This window comes from Mustela nigripes, unplaced genomic scaffold, assembly GCF_022355385.1.
Source record: "Mustela nigripes isolate SB6536 unplaced genomic scaffold, MUSNIG.SB6536 HiC_scaffold_148, whole genome shotgun sequence".
In the NCBI taxonomy this organism is placed as follows: domain Eukaryota; kingdom Metazoa; phylum Chordata; class Mammalia; order Carnivora; family Mustelidae; genus Mustela; species Mustela nigripes.
Genome location: NW_026739562.1, coordinates 182,088 through 200,519, shown reverse-complemented (window position 1 = coordinate 200,519; position 18,432 = coordinate 182,088). Strand labels below are relative to the sequence as shown.

At 37.5% G+C, this 18,432-nt stretch overlaps 1 protein-coding gene and 1 pseudogene across 4 annotated transcripts in view; one reads left to right on the top strand and one right to left on the bottom strand.

Moving 5' to 3' along the window:
• Positions 1 to 18,432, top strand: part of LOC132008414 (leucine-rich repeat-containing protein 4C) — a 436,841-nt gene that overhangs the window by 341,975 nt on the left and 76,434 nt on the right. The gene's annotated exons all lie outside the window — the stretch shown is intronic.
• LOC132008530 (U4 spliceosomal RNA) lies at positions 15,280 to 15,343 on the bottom strand (annotated as a pseudogene).

Here is an 18,432-nt window from a genome sequence, read left to right as displayed (position 1 = left end):
CAGGTAGCTTTGAGTGGGTAATTCATGTTTTTATTCAGGCAGCTTATGGGGATTCATTTCCACAATGTCTTTTATTGGTCTCTTCATATTTTACAATGACTTTTACATCCTAGTCAATAGCAGTAGTCTATACAACAGATCCTTATGGGTTATTGCGGTAATTCCATTTTATTTGAAAAGAATAGGATTGACCTCATCTATCTGACTTTGTTTGGGTGGGTTTCTGCAGGAAGGCAGATGATAGAAGATAACCAAAATGGCCTGAGAGGATATTTCAACTTTTCAAAGTCATGGAATCAAAATCAGTAAAATTAAAGGAATGGATGTCATGAATCTTTTTGTGTTATTGGTGATTTCCATTCAGAATGACGTTCATTCATTCATTCATTTAGTACTTATTTTGTGTTACATTGTTCTTAGATGATGGAGAGACAAAATGAGTTTAAAAACACATTCTCTATATGAAGTAGCTCCAAATCTTTTGGGGCATGGGACCTGAAGAGGGAATTGTATCACAGTGTGGTAGAAACAATGCAAATATCATGACAAAACTAATGGTTCTGTTAACTTCTCCTAACTGAATTGGGTGTGGATTAGTTTTGGGAAATATTTTCCAAAGAGCTAATACTTGAGCTAATGCTTAAAGGAGTAGAAATTAGTCAGGAGAAGATTGAAGGAAGAGTATACGTTCTTAGCTTCAGTCCCATGCCATTTTTATCTGTCACTCCAGTATTAGTGGATGATAAAACATGATACCTTCAGGTGGCCCTTTAAGTAACAACTAAGAGAACATAACAAAAATCAAATAGACTATGTTATTAGAATTACAAGAAGAGGTAGCAGAAGAAGCAGTACTTGCCAGTGGGGGATGAGGAGGGTGTCTTGGGACCAAAATTAAGCATTTTAACATGCTTCTTAGTAAACATGTGTGATCCCCAAAACAAATCTCTAGGTCTAATTTATTATTATTTCAAATTTAGTGATGAATCAATAAGTAGAGACTTCTAGGAAACAGTATGTTATTTTCTCATATACATACAGATAGTAAAAGAGTTGAGCTAAGAATCTGGTTTACTTGAGTCTAAAGATTATGATCTTTAGGCTATGTTGCTTTGTCTTTATAAACTCTGTTTTGTTACATTTATTTTGGGTACCACAAGTCTTGAAAAGTGTAAATGGCAGAAAGCTGAAAAAAGCCAGGCAAATAGTGAAAGAACTGGTTGTAGAGGCATATAAAATAAATTAAAGGTTATTCAATAAAGCCCAAGTTATGGGGAGGGGATTTATACATACATGTTGAAAGATGCTAAATGGAATTGGAATTATATATAACCTAGATCAGCATTATATAATAAGGATTTTAATGAATGTAGAGGCTATTGAGTATTTGACAGCCTCTATAGAATAAAAAGCTATTGGATTTTGAAAGTCATCTCATGGGAAATATTGGAAGCTGAATCACTTGAGGAATGTAAAGCTAAATTGGATGAAACATATCTCTAATCTCCAAAATGATCTCGCTGTGTAAAATGCATGCACAAACACACATATACTTTCAAACTTTTAATTTTTACAAACTGCGTGTCTCCATGTATTTAAATAATGGCTTTAATCTAAGTAAGTACAGAAGTTAGAAAACCTTTTTAAAAATCAATTTGTGGGCAGAAAATAAAGCATTATAGACTAAGTTTTAGAAACTGAAGACTCCTTACAGTTGGATGGAAAACATGCAGTCATTCAAAAATAATTAGTTTTGCAAAGGGATACATGAATGGAAGGTCTTGGAAAGGAGGCAAAGAATTAATTTCCCAAAAGGCTCTGCAGATAAAATTGTGGTTGGCACATTTCATTCTGCAGATACACCTCTTATTCGTATCTTGTCCGTTCTCTTGGGTGACATTTTGAAATAGTGCGTGCTCAAATGATTGTCCAACAATGCAAATGAGAAGGGCGCCTATCAGACATTGCACTCTGGACAGACACGCTGGTCAGTTCCTTCTTAAGGAGGTCTAAAAAGAAATAGAATTAGTTGATCAGTCCTCTATTAAGTGGGGGGCCTTATATCTAATCTCCCTGGATTCTCCTTATTTAGCAATGGAAGAGAAGATCATGATACTGAAAGGACCCATCCAACTGACCTGATATTTTCTGTTTATTTGCCCTGAGTCCTGGGGTCACACCAGCACTAACATTCTCTTTATGCTTACTCGAATACTAGTGCCTTTTCTCCTACTTTTCTTTTAAGATTTTTCTCTGTATTTCATTTCTTGCATCCCACAACAATCCAGGACTCAACTGCTCCTCTAATGACATGATAATATATGACACTGCTTTTCTCATTTTAACTGGTACCAACTGGACTCAATGAAATCTGTTGTGATATCCCTATTGCAAACATAATAAAGGATGGACTCATTATCCTGCCACTCAAGTATTTTATAATATGCAGACAGTCTGTATTTCTAACCTTTTCTTGTATTTTCTTTTCTGTATTTCTTAACCTTTTCCTGCATATGCCTTTGCTCCAGACGGGTGACTCCTCACTGTTCCTGAACCTTGTCTCATGCTTAGCTACTTCCTAGCATTTGCTCAAAGTATTCCCTCTGCCTTTTTTTTTTTTTTTAATTTCTTTTCAGCATAACAGAATTCATTGTTTATGCACCACACCCAGTGTTCCATGCCATATGTGCCCTCCATAATACCTACCACCTGGCTCCCCCAACCTCTCACCTCCCACCCCTTCAGAACCCTCAGATTGTTTTTCAGAGTCCATAGTCTCTCATGTTTCACCTCCCCTTCCAATTTCCCTCAACTCCCTTCTCCTCTCCATCTCCCCTTGTCCTTGTCCTCCATGCTATTTGTTATGCTCCACAAATAAGTGAAACCATATGATAATTGACTCTCTCTGCTTGATTTATTTCACTCAGCATAATCTCTTCCAGTCCCGTCCATGTTGCTACAAAAGTTGGGTATTCATCCTTTCTGATGGAGGCATAATACTCCATAGTGTATATGGACCACATCTTCCTTATCCATTCATCTGTTGAAGGGCATCTTGGTTCTTTCCACAGTTTGGCGACCGTGGCCATTGCTGCTATAAACATTGGGGTACAGATGGCCCTTCTTTTCACTATATCTGTATCTTTGGGGTAAATACCCAGGGGTGCAATGGCAGGGTCATAGGGAAGCTCTATTTTTAATTTCTTAAGGAATCTCTACACTGTTCTCCAAATTGGATGGACCAACTTGCATTCCCACCAACAGTGTAAGAGGGTTTCCCTTTCTCCACATCTTCTCCAATACACGTTGTTTCCTGTCTTGCTGATTTTGGCCATTCTAACTGGTGTAAGGTGTTATCTCAACCATCTCTCTTAACTCCTTGTGCTCTCTCTGTTCTGTTTACATTATCTACCTCTTGAAACTGTGCTGTCACCTTCTAAATGGAACAGACCTTGATCTTCCCTGCTCATGAGGTCCACCCTTCCTTGAGCCTGCATAACACTGGCCTCGCATCTTCCCAGTGGACTCATCCTAATCGGCTATGAGAACTCATTGTGTTATCTAAAGTTTTTATCACAGAGATTTTAACAGGGAAGGTAATAGTTAAATATTTACTGAACATATAGAAATTATTTCTTTGAAATGCATTGTTTTATTCAAGGGAAAACTGAATTCAGAAACAATCTAAATGCCCAGAGGTAGGGGAAGTGAATACATGTGTTTTAACACATCAATACATAAACCATGATGCAATCATTAAAATCAGTTTCTCAAGGAAGTTTTTTGTTGTTGTTCTTTTTTTTTTTTTAATTCTAATATAGTTAACACACAGTATTACATTAGTTTCAGGTATACAATATAGTGATTCAGCAATTCTATACATCACTCAGCACTCATCATGGTAAGTGAACTCTTAATCTGCATCACCTATATCCCCCACCCCCGAATTTGTTCTCTACAGTTAAGAGTCTGTTGTTTGGTTTGTCTCTTTGTTAGTTTGCTTTGTTTCTTAAATTCCACATATAAGTGAAGTCATATGGTATTTGTCTTTCTCTAACTGACTTATTTTACCCTCTAGATCCATCCATGTTGTTGCAAAGGACAAACTTCATTCTTTTTATGGCTGAGCAATATTCCATTAGGCTTATAAGGAACTTTTAATGCCATGGGAAAATGATTATAACATACAGTAAATACTTGGGGCATCTGGGTGGCTCAGCCGGTTAAGTGTCTGCCTTTGGCTTAGGTCATGATCCGAGGGTCCTGGGATTGAATCCCTTGTTGGGCTCTCTGCTTGGTGGCAAGTCCGCTTCTCCCTCTCTCTCGCTCACTCTTTTTCAAATAAATAAATAAATAACCTTAAAAAATACATACAGTAAATACTTGACATACACAAGGAATTCTTCCTGTTCTCTTCAGAAGTGCCTCAATTTTTAATAATAGTATAATAATAGTAGCCAACCCTTCTTACTAATTTACAATGTCAAGGTCATCTTGAATTGTTCTGTATCTTATTTGGCCCATCACTTGCATATTACTAGGCTTTCTATGTATCTGTTTTATTAACTATATAATAGTAACAGTTCTGAGGATTAAAAAAGACACCTGGATACAGTACTTAATTTAGCACAGCAGCAGAAACTAGAAAGTGCTCCTCAAAACTAGCCATTTGTATATTCAGAGTCTAGTATTATACCTAGCTAAATGAATATCTGTGGAGTGAATGAAGAAATGTAAGCAGTATCTGAACCCAAGTTTGATTCGCAGTCTTCAAGGTGCTCTTCTAGTTCTGAGTGACATCCTTGCATTAATGCAAGGTATTACATACACAGCAATGAGTACAAAGAAAAAAAATCACACACTAAGGTCCAAATTATGGGCAATCTAAAAGACTCATTCATCAGCTTAAATTACTCATATTTCTTCATGATTCAAATTTGTATCTCAGAAAAATACAAATCATTACAGGTCAGGGATATTTGAAATAAAGTAAGAACAGTTAGACATCTGAATGCCAAGGATTGTTGTAGTGTTAAAGGAAAGCCGAAAATAAATTAGAGATACATAACAGTGTAAGCACTTATTTTAAAATATGGATGGGAATAGACTCAAAAGAACTAAGAAATATGCCAAAATATTAAGAGGGATTATATTTGTATTATGAGGTTATGCATGATTTCCCTCTTAAATATTCATATTTAAATATTTTGTGTTCTTTTTAATATTCCACTAAGTTCAAATCTCTATAGTAAGAAAAATAGGATAAAAATAAACTCACTTTTATAAAAGTTAAACAAAATTGAATTTAATAGCCTCAGATCTAGTTTTTAAAATTTAGATTCCATTTGAAAGCTGTTGCTTTGGCCAATGATATGGATTTCTAATGCATATCAAATGATCCTGTAGAGTATTGACTATGATGAATTAAAATTTCAGGAGTAGGTTGTGTTCTTTGCAAGGTCACCCAGGGAAGGTAGTGATCACTCACATTTAGGCTTTCATTCTAATGAGTATAATTAGGAATAAAAAATGATTTCTATAAGGCAAATGCATATCTCAGCTATAAAATCAAATAGATTGACTGATGGCCTTCATCCACCAGTAATCTATATGTATCTACTATGATTTGGGTATGAAAAGCCCACTGCAATGAAATGCTCAACTCCTAAAACTTATATGTTGGTTAACAATTTTTGGCAGGCTTAGGAGTTGACAGACTTTTCTGCCATAAATCTTGACACATTTCAGTGATTTTCACTCCAGCACAGAAGACAATTAAAAAAAAAAAAAAAAACCCCATAGACTTAAAAGATTTACCGTTCATAGAGATCTGGACAATTATAAGCAATATATATAGAATCCCTGGCGAAATACCACTGAGGGTAATTTGCCATGTTGAAATTCCCTTGAAGGAGGACTGATGTAGTTGTACCCTTATTTATGACTTTTTAAGGGGAAAAAATGAATGGTCCTGTTTTAATCCATTTATTCATTCAGCAGAAATTTATTGAATATCAGATACAGACAATGGACTATTCTAGGTCCTGGCCATAAATCAGTGAAAAGGAAAAAAAAAAAAAACAGACAAAACTCCTGGCCTTTTGGAACTTACAATTTGGGGTGTATATAGGTGGGTTCGTAGGGAGGAGGATGAAAATAAACAAATGCATAAAGCGTACACGCATCTAGAACAGCTCTGTCCCATAGACATTTCTTCGATGAGAGTAATGTTCAGTAGGTGTGCTTTCCAATATTCCAACATGGTAGCCCCTGACGACTGTGGTTACTGATTACTGGAAATAAGCCTAGTATGACCGAAGGGCTGAAATTTACATTTTAACTCATTGTGACTAATTTAAATTTAAAAATTTAAATAGTCACTTGGGGAGAGTGGCTACCCTATTGGTGAGCAAAGGTCCAGACAGATTAAGGAATTCAGAGCACCTATGAGAAGGGAAGCAGAGTGTAGAGAAAGGGCTGCAATTGTAATTAGAGTGGTCAGAAGAGGCCTCTTGAGGAGATATATAGGTGAATATCAACAGAGGTCCAAAGAGCAGGCCATGCATATATTCAGAGGAAAATCGTTCCAAGCAGAGGGACTAGGCAGTACAGAGGGCTTGAGTTGGGTGCCACCAGGCTTGGAAGCAGAATGGCATAAAGGACAGTGTGGATTCAACAGAGTGAGTATGTTAACCAAAGGTAGGAGATGAGACCCAAAGCCAATGTCATGGTGAGCAATCAGGAACTCTCCCTTAGGTTCAGTTAATTCATATATACACTCATGCATACAAATCTACATGAAAAGTAGTTCATATACCTGTATATACATGAATTAACATATAATGTTAAAGTATTAACGATTAATATATACTAATATGAATAAGAATACTTATACATAAATTCTTAGTCTCTAGGTTTAAGATTCAAAAAACGTAAGAGCCTCTTCATTCCTTGAAAACCCCTTGTAGACCTAAAGGTCAGCAAGAATATTTTATCAGGCTGTATTTTTATTTTATAGTTGATTCCAGTCTCCAAGTAGCTCCTGGACTTGGATTTCCCCCACCTTGCTCAGTAACCATCTTGACAATTCTCCTTGCTGCAGCAAATTTGTTGTTTTCTTGGGACTAAGTTATCTTTAAAATTCAAATGTAGCATGTTATGGGAAAAAAATATGCCAATTTCTGTAAGCAGGCAATTCTGTAAAATTAATGAGAATTACAGGTCATGGTGCAGGAGGAGATCTGAATGCAAAACATTTTTAGAATAAAGAGCATTAGTCACGTAAAACTGTACAGGGTGTTAAGGAAATTGCAGGTGTTTAGATTTATCATGAATTTCATCTCGCTGAAATACACCTGTCACATTTTAAAACTTCTCGACACATATTGACACTTAGCTGCCATGTAATAGACTTTTATCTTGGATTTTGGCTTTCCCTATGACTTCATTTTTAAAAGGAGCCTGATTTCTTTATTGAAGGTAGTTATGATACCATCTTCCCAAAGCTGATTTTTAATCAAGAAGATGTATACGTGGGACAATATTTTTCTTCAATTATTGGAATTGCTATCTTCTTCATTTACTTTCTTATTTAGTAGTTAGCTAGTTATGCAATTAGTGAATAGTCCTTATATAAAGAGAGATGGGAAAGGATGAGGAAAGGCATTAACATTATTTGAGTACCCACGGTGCCCCAGGATCTGTTAAAAAAAAAAAAACAACAAAAAAAAAGCAAGAAGTAGAAGAAAGACAGAAAGTAATGCTGTCTGTTATTTTTGAGTGACGCAATAAATTTGAGTGGATTAAACAATGAAAAATAGCTTTTATTATTACTGCCTTATACATACATACTATGCACTATACATGCATTATCTCATTTAATTTGTAGACTGGACTTGCAAGGTAGCTAGTAATGCTTTTGTTTAAAGACAGGAAACAAAGGAGATAAAAAATTCGGCTTAAACACAGGCATTCTTTATACGTGTAGAACCAGCACTCAACCCAGAGACGTTTTGACGATAAAACCTATGTTCCTTCCATCACGTTCTCTCACTCCACTTATAACTTAATAGCATCTGAATTATAATATTGTGACATCCTGACTTTGCCTATTTACTGGCTATATTTACTCTTTCTTACTACTCTTGTTGGGCTTTCATTTCCTAATCTATAAAATGGGATACTAATATTAAATATGTTATAAAGTTACTGTGTTATTTGAGATAATCTATGTAAACGCACAGCAAAGTGCTTAGGAGAGAATAACCAATCAGTAAGTGTTAGCTATTATCAATTACTTTATCCAAGTTTTTGTATAGATTAGTACACAATATATTATTTTGCATGTTAATTCCACGTGGTATAATAAACCGGATTTTGTAAATCTTATGTTCCTTCAGTCTTTCCAACCACACTGCTCTTACATTTGGATCTCCCATAATTTATAGATCACGGGCAACCAGATATCATTATTAATGAGCTTAAAGGAAAATTGATTAACTGCCTAATGACTTCCTTCCTCAGAACTGAAAATGATCCTGGATTTCCCCCAGATGCTCTGGGATCGCAGCTGTCTGCCTGTAATCAGTGTTTTCAGAAGAATTGACTTTGGCATCTTGCTGTTCATCCCTACACTTCCTACCCCTCTAAAAAACTTGAGGCTTGATAACAAGACACCAACTTATTACTAACCCTGTTCCTTTGTGATGCAGAACCTTGACAGGCATGCTGATGAGGCTATCCATGGTTTTCACTCTCTCTTTTTTCCTAACTGGGAAATTCACCAAAAGACACTATGTTGTTCTTCTAGTTTCTGGGAATGCCCTGTGTCTTTCTCTTGCATTCTGATAAGGGAAATCTGTGTTTTGTTGGCATCAGAATCATTTTGGCTGGCTAAGTTTGGGGAACAATCATGTGGGCGTTTTCACTCTGAGGACATGGGGGTTTACAATGGCTACAAGAATAACCAGGTTCTCTCATCTGACCTCCACCACAAATGAAATGGTTAGGTTTGTCTTCTTTATACAAGTATTAGCAAAAAATATGAAAGTCACAGTACAGCTGGGGTTGTACCAATAATAGAGATCTATAGCTTTGCCAGTTACATATTTAAAAGAAAATTTTAAAAAATGCAAGAAGAAAAGGAAGGGCATGAGGTCTCTGTTCTTACATGTAAGAAAATAAAAATTTCCTCAAAACAAAGGATCAGTGTGTGAGTAATAATCTTTTAACAAGGGGGATTTCCCTTCTTCTTTTTATTGGCTTCATTTGTTCACAAAGAGATTAATCTCATTACCAGCTTCGAACAAAGAAAGCCATGTTTCGAGACTCACAGACCTTTTCTTTCTCAGTTTTCTTGAATGCGTCACAAATTTCTGTCTCAGTTACTTGGCCTTTGGGCTGGCCAAAGGGTATTTGTTCTTTGAGCCCTCTCCTTAGGCTTTTTGCCTTCCTAGAAGATCTTAATTCTTTTCTTTGTTTCTTTCTCAAGCCAGTCTTGAGTTTGGTCCTGTCCCAGACTGAGTGTTTCACTCCATGGATAAATTTCCATGGCCCCTTCACATTCATGCAGTCCATGCCAGGGTTATGTCTTTTGTTTATTTCTTGGCCCCAGCAGGGGTTTCCTGCCTGTTTTTGTATGTCCATTTGTGAGTTAATTGGACTAATCAATCTAATGAATTTTCCCAAAATTGTTCAAAAAGCACTGTAGCTCCAAGAGCTCTCTGGACAACAACAGTCACTACAGCTCATCGGTAGTACCCCCCAGGGGCTGAATTCTGTTTTGCTGGGCATCTTTTGAGAGTCCAGTGTGTCAACTGGAAATAATTCCTGCCATCCTGAAACTTATGAGGCTTCTGGGAAATAGATTTAAAACATGATAAAAGAGTAGATGTGAAAGTGCTTAGTAAGAAAGATGGATATACAGGTAAGTTTGGAGGGTCCCGGTGGGGAGCAGTGGATAGTGAATCAGGACCAGATTCTGTGCTTCGGTTGCTCTGATCAGCGAGCTAGGTCAGTCTCAGCACTCTGTCAAGGCCACTCTTCTCATCTGTAAAGTAGAGAAGGTACTTTGTGGTGGGATAGGGCAAAGACTTTTCACGAGTGCTTTTTAAACTTGTACTCAACATTGAGATGTTGGGAGTGGACGCAGAATGGAAACAATAATTGAAAACAGTAATTGCACGAATCTCGTGGTCAGGGAGGGTGACCCGTAAAGCCTTTGGCACCCAGTGGCCTCTTTACTTTATCAGTTAATGTTAATTATGCAGATGGCAGCAGAGGCCACCAGGTAAAGATGGGACAGCTGTGCACAGCACACCTCAAGGGAGCACAGATAACAACATCTAATATAAAAAGGGAGCTCGCCAATTCTGTAACAAATCTTCCTTTCATTTTTCAGGCATTTTTGAACACCCTGATTTGGCATTGCTTAAGAAAAAGAGCAAAGAAAATCTTTAGAGTATATTCTTAGCCTTCTAAGTTGCCCTAACCACACACTACAGGCTGGAGGGCTTAAACAATAGAAATTTATTTTTGAAATAGAAATTTAGTTGTGGAGACTGGATGTCAGAGATCAAAGATCAGGGTGCCGACATGTCAGGCTCTGGAGAGAGCTCCTTTCCTGGCTTATAGGTGGCCATCTTGTGCGTGTCTTCCCACGGTAGAGGGAAAGAAAGCTTTCTGCTGTTTCTTCTTATAGGGCTGCTATTTTGAGGGGATCAGTGCCTGACTCTAATGACCTCATTTAACCTTAATTACTCCCGTAAGTTCCTATATCCAAATACAGCCACATTGGGGATTAGGGCTTGGATATCTGAATTTGGGGAGGTTGTAGGGGGCACAATTTAGTCCACAGCATAGAGTAAGATGGGTGTGAATTTAAATCCCTTTTATTATAAACCAGCAAACTGTGTGTGGGCTTAAATTTCTGTTTGCCATTTTGTGTCTATGTGAACTTGAGCTAGTATTTAAATTCTCTCTGCGCTCCCTTTTTTCTTGTTTGTGATTATATTTGAGATTATAATATCTACCACGTAGGTTGTAATAAGGATTATTAAGTATGTAAAACATATTACCAAAAACCTGGCACACATTCGAAGTTCAATCAATGCAGCAATCCATAGGAAAGAAAGTCGAATTGCATTCTTAATGTCATTAATGCCTCAACCTCTCTCTGTCAATTGAGAGACCCTCTGCCTCTGTTCAAAGCTCTCTGAATAGGGGAATCACATACCAGAGCCTCAAGATTTTGTGAGAGGAAGCTCCTGGGGACCAGGATGTTCCATCCAATGCCCTTTTTGTTTTGCCTACTAGAAAAGAGAAGTCACTATAAGTTAAGGGAATCTACTTAATATCATTCAATTACTAAAGATTCCTGGCCTCTTGACTCCAAGCTAGTGTTCTTTCCTCGACACGGGTTCTTCCCCACTTTTTGTCAGCTGGTGATGATCATGTTACAAATCCCCTGGGCACTGGCATCCACCCGCGTTTCATCACATTAGTCAAATACCATTTCTTTCGTCCTTAAAGAAAAAGATCAAAATGCAAGCATGTGGCAAAAACTATTTCTAGACACAACATTGAGTATCTTCTATATGATGAGACTGAAGACATCATTTCCAAACTTTATTATTCTATACTTATTCTAACAAATTGCTCAGAACACACCTCAGAATATCAAAAATAACAAAATATATATTTTGAGTAACAAAAATATATTTTGTTAAAGAGGTGATAATCAGGGGTGCTTGGATGGCCCCACCAGTTAAGTGTCTGCCTTCGGCTCAGGGCATGAGCCCGAGTCCTGGGATCTGGCCCTGCTCAGCCTCCTTCTCCCACTCCAGCTGCTTGTACTCTCTCTGTCAAATAAATAAATAAAGTCTTAAAAAAAAAAAAAAAAGTTGAGAATCAGTGCTCTGAGATGAGTTCAGCTTTATTTATTTATTTATTTATTTTTAGAGAGAGAAAGCTCAAGTTGACGCAGGCGGGTAGGGACAGAGGGTGAGTGGGAAAGAGAATCTCAAGCCTGACATGGAGCCTGGCACTGGGCTCAATCTCAAGACCCTGAGATCATGACCTGAGCTGAAATCAAGACTTGGACTCTTAACCAACTGAGCCAGACAGGTGCCCCTGAGTTGAGCTTTTAAATGGTACATTCAGCTTTTACCAAGAGAACATTGCAGCTGTTCACAGGTATTGCTGGCATCCTGGTTCCAAGCTGTGTGGCCTTACCTCTAGATTTCAATTCCAATCCCTGTGGCCCGGGCATCATCATTTCCTAGTTTTCTTTGGTTGCCACCATTTCCCACTCAGCCACATCTCTAGAATATCTCATGATTGTTCCCCAAGTTACTGTTTCTTCACAGCCATCTTGCAGTAGTGATGGTGTGATGTCTGAGCACATGAAACCCATGTACCCTGCTTAGATTCCAATCTGGGTTCCAGGTGTTGACCGGATATGAGACCTTAAGAAAGTTACGTAACATTTCTGCGTCTACATTTCCTCATCCGAAACACAAGGATAATAATAGTATCCATTTCATAGTGCTTCTGTGATATTTATGTCACCTATTATATATAAAGAGCTTATATGTAATTTATGTTAGTATATGTGAAGAGCTTAGGAGAACACCATACAAAGTGGGTACTGTTAGATGTGCGGGCTGTTGTTTTTTACCTGGGAGCAAAGTCCCAATCTAACCCTTTGTACATACTAGAATAGACAAAACAATTCTTTAGTAATTCCCAAGTACCTAAGTTCCTAGTAGCTTACTCTTATAGTCCCTTTATTTTCCTTGTGTTTATCTTGCTTAGGCCCTGTGAAAGTTGTGTGTTTTTACAAACTACTAGAAGTTTCCAATCTGAGCATGTAATTACCCTGAGTGCTTCGCTCCTAAATCCACAATAACAAGCTTTTAGTTTGTTTTTCAGAGCTATTGTGCTTAATTAATATTTATGCAGGACTTAGTGAAATCATGAAAATTAACAGATGTCTTTATCTAAACAGGTGGTGAATATATCAACAATTAAAATAAGAACAGTGATGGTACAACAGTTCTTCTTTAGATCACTCAGACTCACTACCAGACTCAGAGTCTGGTAAGCATGGTTTCCACATTTTCTACCAATCTGGTAAGCGCATTGTTAGGCAAATAAACGGTACTCAAAATATTTTAAGATATTCACATGAAATATGAATTTTACATCATGCATATAACAAAACTAAAAATAATAGTGGCATAAGCTCATAAGGGTTATTCTGCTGCATGGGAAATTCTAGAAATCATGCTGAGTTGGTAGATGGCTACAAAAATCATCAGGGATCCAGGCTTCTATGTCACTGCTCCATCATTCTGACACAAAGCTTTCAGCCTTAAAGTTAAAACACGATCTGCAGTGGCTGCTAAAGTTCCAGCCATTACGTCTATATTCCAGGGAGGGGGGTGGGAATAGGAAAAGGTCATCTCTATCTGAATTTACTTCTTGAAAGCATTATTTTTGAAAGCATTGTTATTCTTATGGGATGCTTTGGTTTCTATCCCATTTGGTCAGAACTTAGTCTTAAAACTATATCAAAGTACAAGAGACTCTGCAAATTCACTCTTGTATTTGGGGTTCAGTGTAGGTTCCAAACTAAGGTTTTAAGGAGTAAAGTTAAAATAGCCTCTGGGCTATTTTGAGTGATTGGGCTACTCACACATTTAAAATTAACCTTTTATTTTGTTTCTTGGTATATCGTTGATTTTCCTTAGAACTTAATTTTTTAAGATATACTTACTTTCTGTGAAACATTTTTCTATATCCTTTGAATCTGTTTATAAACATTTTATAAAAATTTGTAGTCATTTTTTTGTTTTTTTTTTTTAATTTTCTTCAACTACATTAATATATAGCATTTGCTTTCAAAAAATCTGAGAAACTTTCTATGAAAGCACATGTGAAAAAAGGTAGTGTATTCTTTCATTCATCTTAGTTAACAAAAATGTACTAGGTAAATGCTATGTCCCAGGCACTGGTTAAGTGCTGGAAGTAAAAAGGTGAGTGACACAAAGTGTCAGCCAGTAGGGGGCTTATGTATGGATGGGGCAATATAAAGAATAAAAAAAATCCATAACGTAACGTCATGTGGTGGTAAATAAAGCCAGGAAGGGACTAGACAGTATTAGATGATGAAGAGTGCTATTTTTGACTGAGTGATCAGGGTCAGCCTTCCAACAAAGAGAACAGCAATAGAAATGCCCTCAGAGGAAGGTTCTAGAAGGAGCTTGTCCCAGCTGTGCTCAGCAACAGCAAGCAGGGCAAGGTGCCTGGACTTCAAGGATGGAAAAAGAGATTTGTAGGAGATGAATTGCACAGGGAGAGATCAGAGCCAAGTAGATCAAGAGGAGGGATAATTCAAGCACTTTGAAGAATACAGTAGCATACTATAGTCGGCAAAGTGAAATAGGAAAGGAAATGCTCATTTCTGCATTTAATGTTTATTTTTCTTGTCTTCGGTACGCCAGCTTCTTAACAATTGCCTTCTATGTGTGAGACTCTTCACTTAGGTCCAAACGACAAAACATGAATATAAAATGTTCCATGTCCTCAAGGTGCTTCTCAGATAAGCTCAGAAAAGTTAAAAGCACCACCTTTGTCCCCATATATTCAGAAAGTTTCATGTCTTCATATTCTTTTCTGCTGAGTAGAATCTATATGTACAATATAAGCCTTAAACACGAGAGCTTAACTCTGAGTTCATTTGTCTTCTCTCTTGAAGACATGCAGAAAGCTGAATGCACCATCCCATGATTGAACATGTCCTCTGTATATCTTTTCCTGAAGGATCCCGTATTGTGTACGTATGTGGAGCTTTCAGGCTCCGCTTCCTCCCAAGTCAGCAAACCCTTCCTCCCTTCTCTGAAAAAATCATATTCTTCCTTCACCGTATTTCCTTTAAATTTCCCCCAGCTCTTTCTCGCAGAGTTCATTGCTTCTGTCTCTGGTCCCATACGTCCCCTATATGTAGCATCATAGTGTATCAGGATTATATAGTTATACTATTCTTTACCACTAGAATACAAGTTCCTTAGGAATAGAATGTGATGTTTATTTGTTATTAAAACCCTGGGGGCGCCTGGGTGGCTCAGTGGGTTAAAGCCTCTGCCTTCGGCTCAGGTCATGATCTCAGGGTCCTGGGATCAAGCCCCACATCGGGCTCTCTGCTCAGCAGGGAGCCTGCTTCCTCCCTTCTCTCTCTCTGCCTCTCTCTCTGCCTACTTGTGATCTCTGTCTGTCAAATAAATAGCAATAATCGCGCCTCGGCTAAACCTCATTGGCTACGATACTGCCACTGCGCAAAGCTGTCTGTCAAATAAATAAATAAATAAATCTAAAAAACAAACAAACAAAAAAAACAAAAACAAAAACAAAAAAAACCCTGATGCCCAGCAAAGTGCCGGCCATATAGTCACTGTTTGAAAATATGTTTTGTTACATAAAGAAAAAAAAAAATACCCCATTACAGACAAAGCTAATGTTTCTGTTCACAGTGTGTAGCAGATAGAAAATTCACAAATTATCTTTTGCTTATGTAGTTTTTTTCTCTCCAAAAATCATTATTTGAGGGGAAGATTTTAGCCTTTATCACAAGTTATTACTAAGTAAAATGTGTGTTTTTACATTCCAGTGGAATCTCCAACATAATCTACTGTTTATATCCTTTGAAACATCTAGCGGCTTCACACTCCTGCATATTTCTTGAATTGAATTGGCTTAGATTTAATCTATTTTATAATAGACAGTAGGCACAAGTCTGTTGTGAAACTAGCCACCTTGGGGGAAGCATAAACCCAAGAACAACCTCACATTTATAAATATGCAAGTTTGTTTACTAGACCAAAAGCTCTTCACTAGACTGTGAACTCCTTAAGGATAGGGAGTGTAGCTTACTTTCTCTCACACAGCCTGAGCACGCGCACGCGCACACATACACACACACACAGAGATATGTAGCATTTGTCTATTTTCTTGTGCAAATTACTCTCACCTTGGCTGATTCTAAGCTACCACATTGAAGTCACTGAATGTGATGTTGAGAATGCATACAGTTAGCAGGACAAGCTGATTCCCACATGCTGGCGCACGGTCACTAAAGGTCTAGATGGGTTTAAGAATCCAAAAGATGATTGATTTTAAGAAGCTGATATGTGAATATAGTGTATACTATGTGACACTTCCAGACACATCTGGGACATTACTTGTAATAAAATACATTAATGTTCCCACACTGCAATAAAGGGATTTTCACACTAGGACCCACATATATAAATACCAAACATAAAAAAGAAGCTCTGTTTTCAGGACCTTGTGTGTGTGTGTGTGTGTGTGTGTGTGTGTGTAATTTCAAATTGCATAAAAAGTATTGAGACTCTATATTCATATTTAAAAAGAAAAAAACAAAACAAAACAGTACATCAGTGGAAAACCATTCACGATCTGTAACATACCCACATACCCACCCAGGCTGTTTGCACCTGGTTCTATTCATCGTCTTTGCGCTTTCTGCATCTCTTTAAATTTCAGGTAGCTGATGGATATGCATCTTCTGTCTTGTCCACTTATATTTCAATTGACTTTCCTCTTCCCATTGGAAACACCAGGTTGTCTTTACTTGATGTTTAGCTCCCTATTCCTTTATTCCATGTCATTGTGTAGTATTTTGACTTTGACTTTAAACTGCTGTAATACCTTCCTACCTCATTCATATCATTGGAACAAAATTAATTCTTGAACATGTATACATTTTTACAGGTCCACCGAGAGCCATGATTTTCCTTTTTTTTTTTTCCTCTGAAAATTTCTTTTAATCTAGTATATGGAAGAAATTGGACAAGTTCTAAGAAACCTCTGAGGCTCAAATATGGATCGATGTTGGACTGTAGGAGAGCCATCCCCAGGGTCCAGTAGCCTTATCAGACATGCAGAATCAGGTAACAGTGGTCTGGTCTTCCCTGGAAGATTGATTCCTTTCATTGAGATCGCTTGCAGGGGGCTTGGTGCCTCTGACTGTCCTATGTAAGATGGTGCTATGGGACTGGATGAAATGCTATCTTTAACATTTAATTGAAGTCTAAATCTAATTATTTTTAATGATTCTAGCTCCTCACTTGAGTGTGAATCAAGTGACATAGAAACACTCAAGGAATCATGAATTACCTAAGATGAGTGAGAGTTTAGACAAACCCATGACTATACACTGATAAGGCTGATAAAGTCAGGCCTTATTGGTATCTGAGATGACTAATGGATTCATTAAAATTCTTTCTTAGGAGATCAAAGATGTTTTAATTATCAGAAAAGTAGCTTTCACAAAGCTCTTGACTCTCTCATCCCATAAAGCAATGGCGTCTGGCTTTATACGTGGCTGTGCCAAATTCACAATTTCCCACAGCCTAGAAAGCTGCTCTGTGTTTATGTTCTTTCATTCAGAGTTCTCACTTCTACTTCCAAATGAGTCCATTTGCAAGAACATCAAAGGGAAGAGAAGGATCCATTTCAGCTACACCCACAGTTTTGTGTAATACATTAAGATTGATCAAGGCTTGGGTAATAAGTTCATGAATATTAGCTATCTTCTGGAATTGAAAAGATTTGGGGCTTGAAAAATTCAGTTGTTGATATAAAGGGCTGCCACCACTGTTTCTTACAAACTAAGGATCTAAGATTTTGTTTGTTTGTTAGTGAGTGTGGACAGCATCCCCCTACTCCCCAAATTTATACCTCTCACTGGTTGCCTTTATTGGAGAAGGCATTCTTTTTAGAGCCAAACTGAATGAATGATAACTGTTGAGAATAGAATGAAAACTAGCGAAATGTAAGTTTGATCCTCCTCCCCACCTCCACATAAATATACATGTGCCCACACACAGTAAAACTGAGGATTTGGGCTAAGAGAGTATCCCTCTAAATAGCAAGAATTGAGGGGTGCCTGGGTGGCTCAGAGGGCTAAGCCTCTGTCTTCAATTCAGGTCATGATCTCAGGGTCCTGGGATCAAGCCCCTCATCGGGCTCTCTACTTGGCAGGGAGCCTGCTTCCCCCCCCCCCCTCTCTGCCTGCCTGCTTCTGAGCTCGCTCTCTCTCTCTCTCTGTGTGTCAAATACATAAATAAAATCTTAAAAAAAAAAATAGCAAGAGTTGACACACATCTCCAACAGACATGGCTTCTGGAACTCTAGGTGTAATTGTACACCCCAAGTCCTTATCATTCACTCACTATTAGGAAACATAGTCTCCCAGATTGAGTATTAAAGAATTACTTAACCTCTCTGAAAAGTAGTAATAAATAATAATTTCTTTTTCTGTCTTACAGGACTGTTGGGATGATTTACTTAACTAATTTTCTCAATTTTTATACCATTAAATATACTTATTGAGATATACTATGTGGCAGG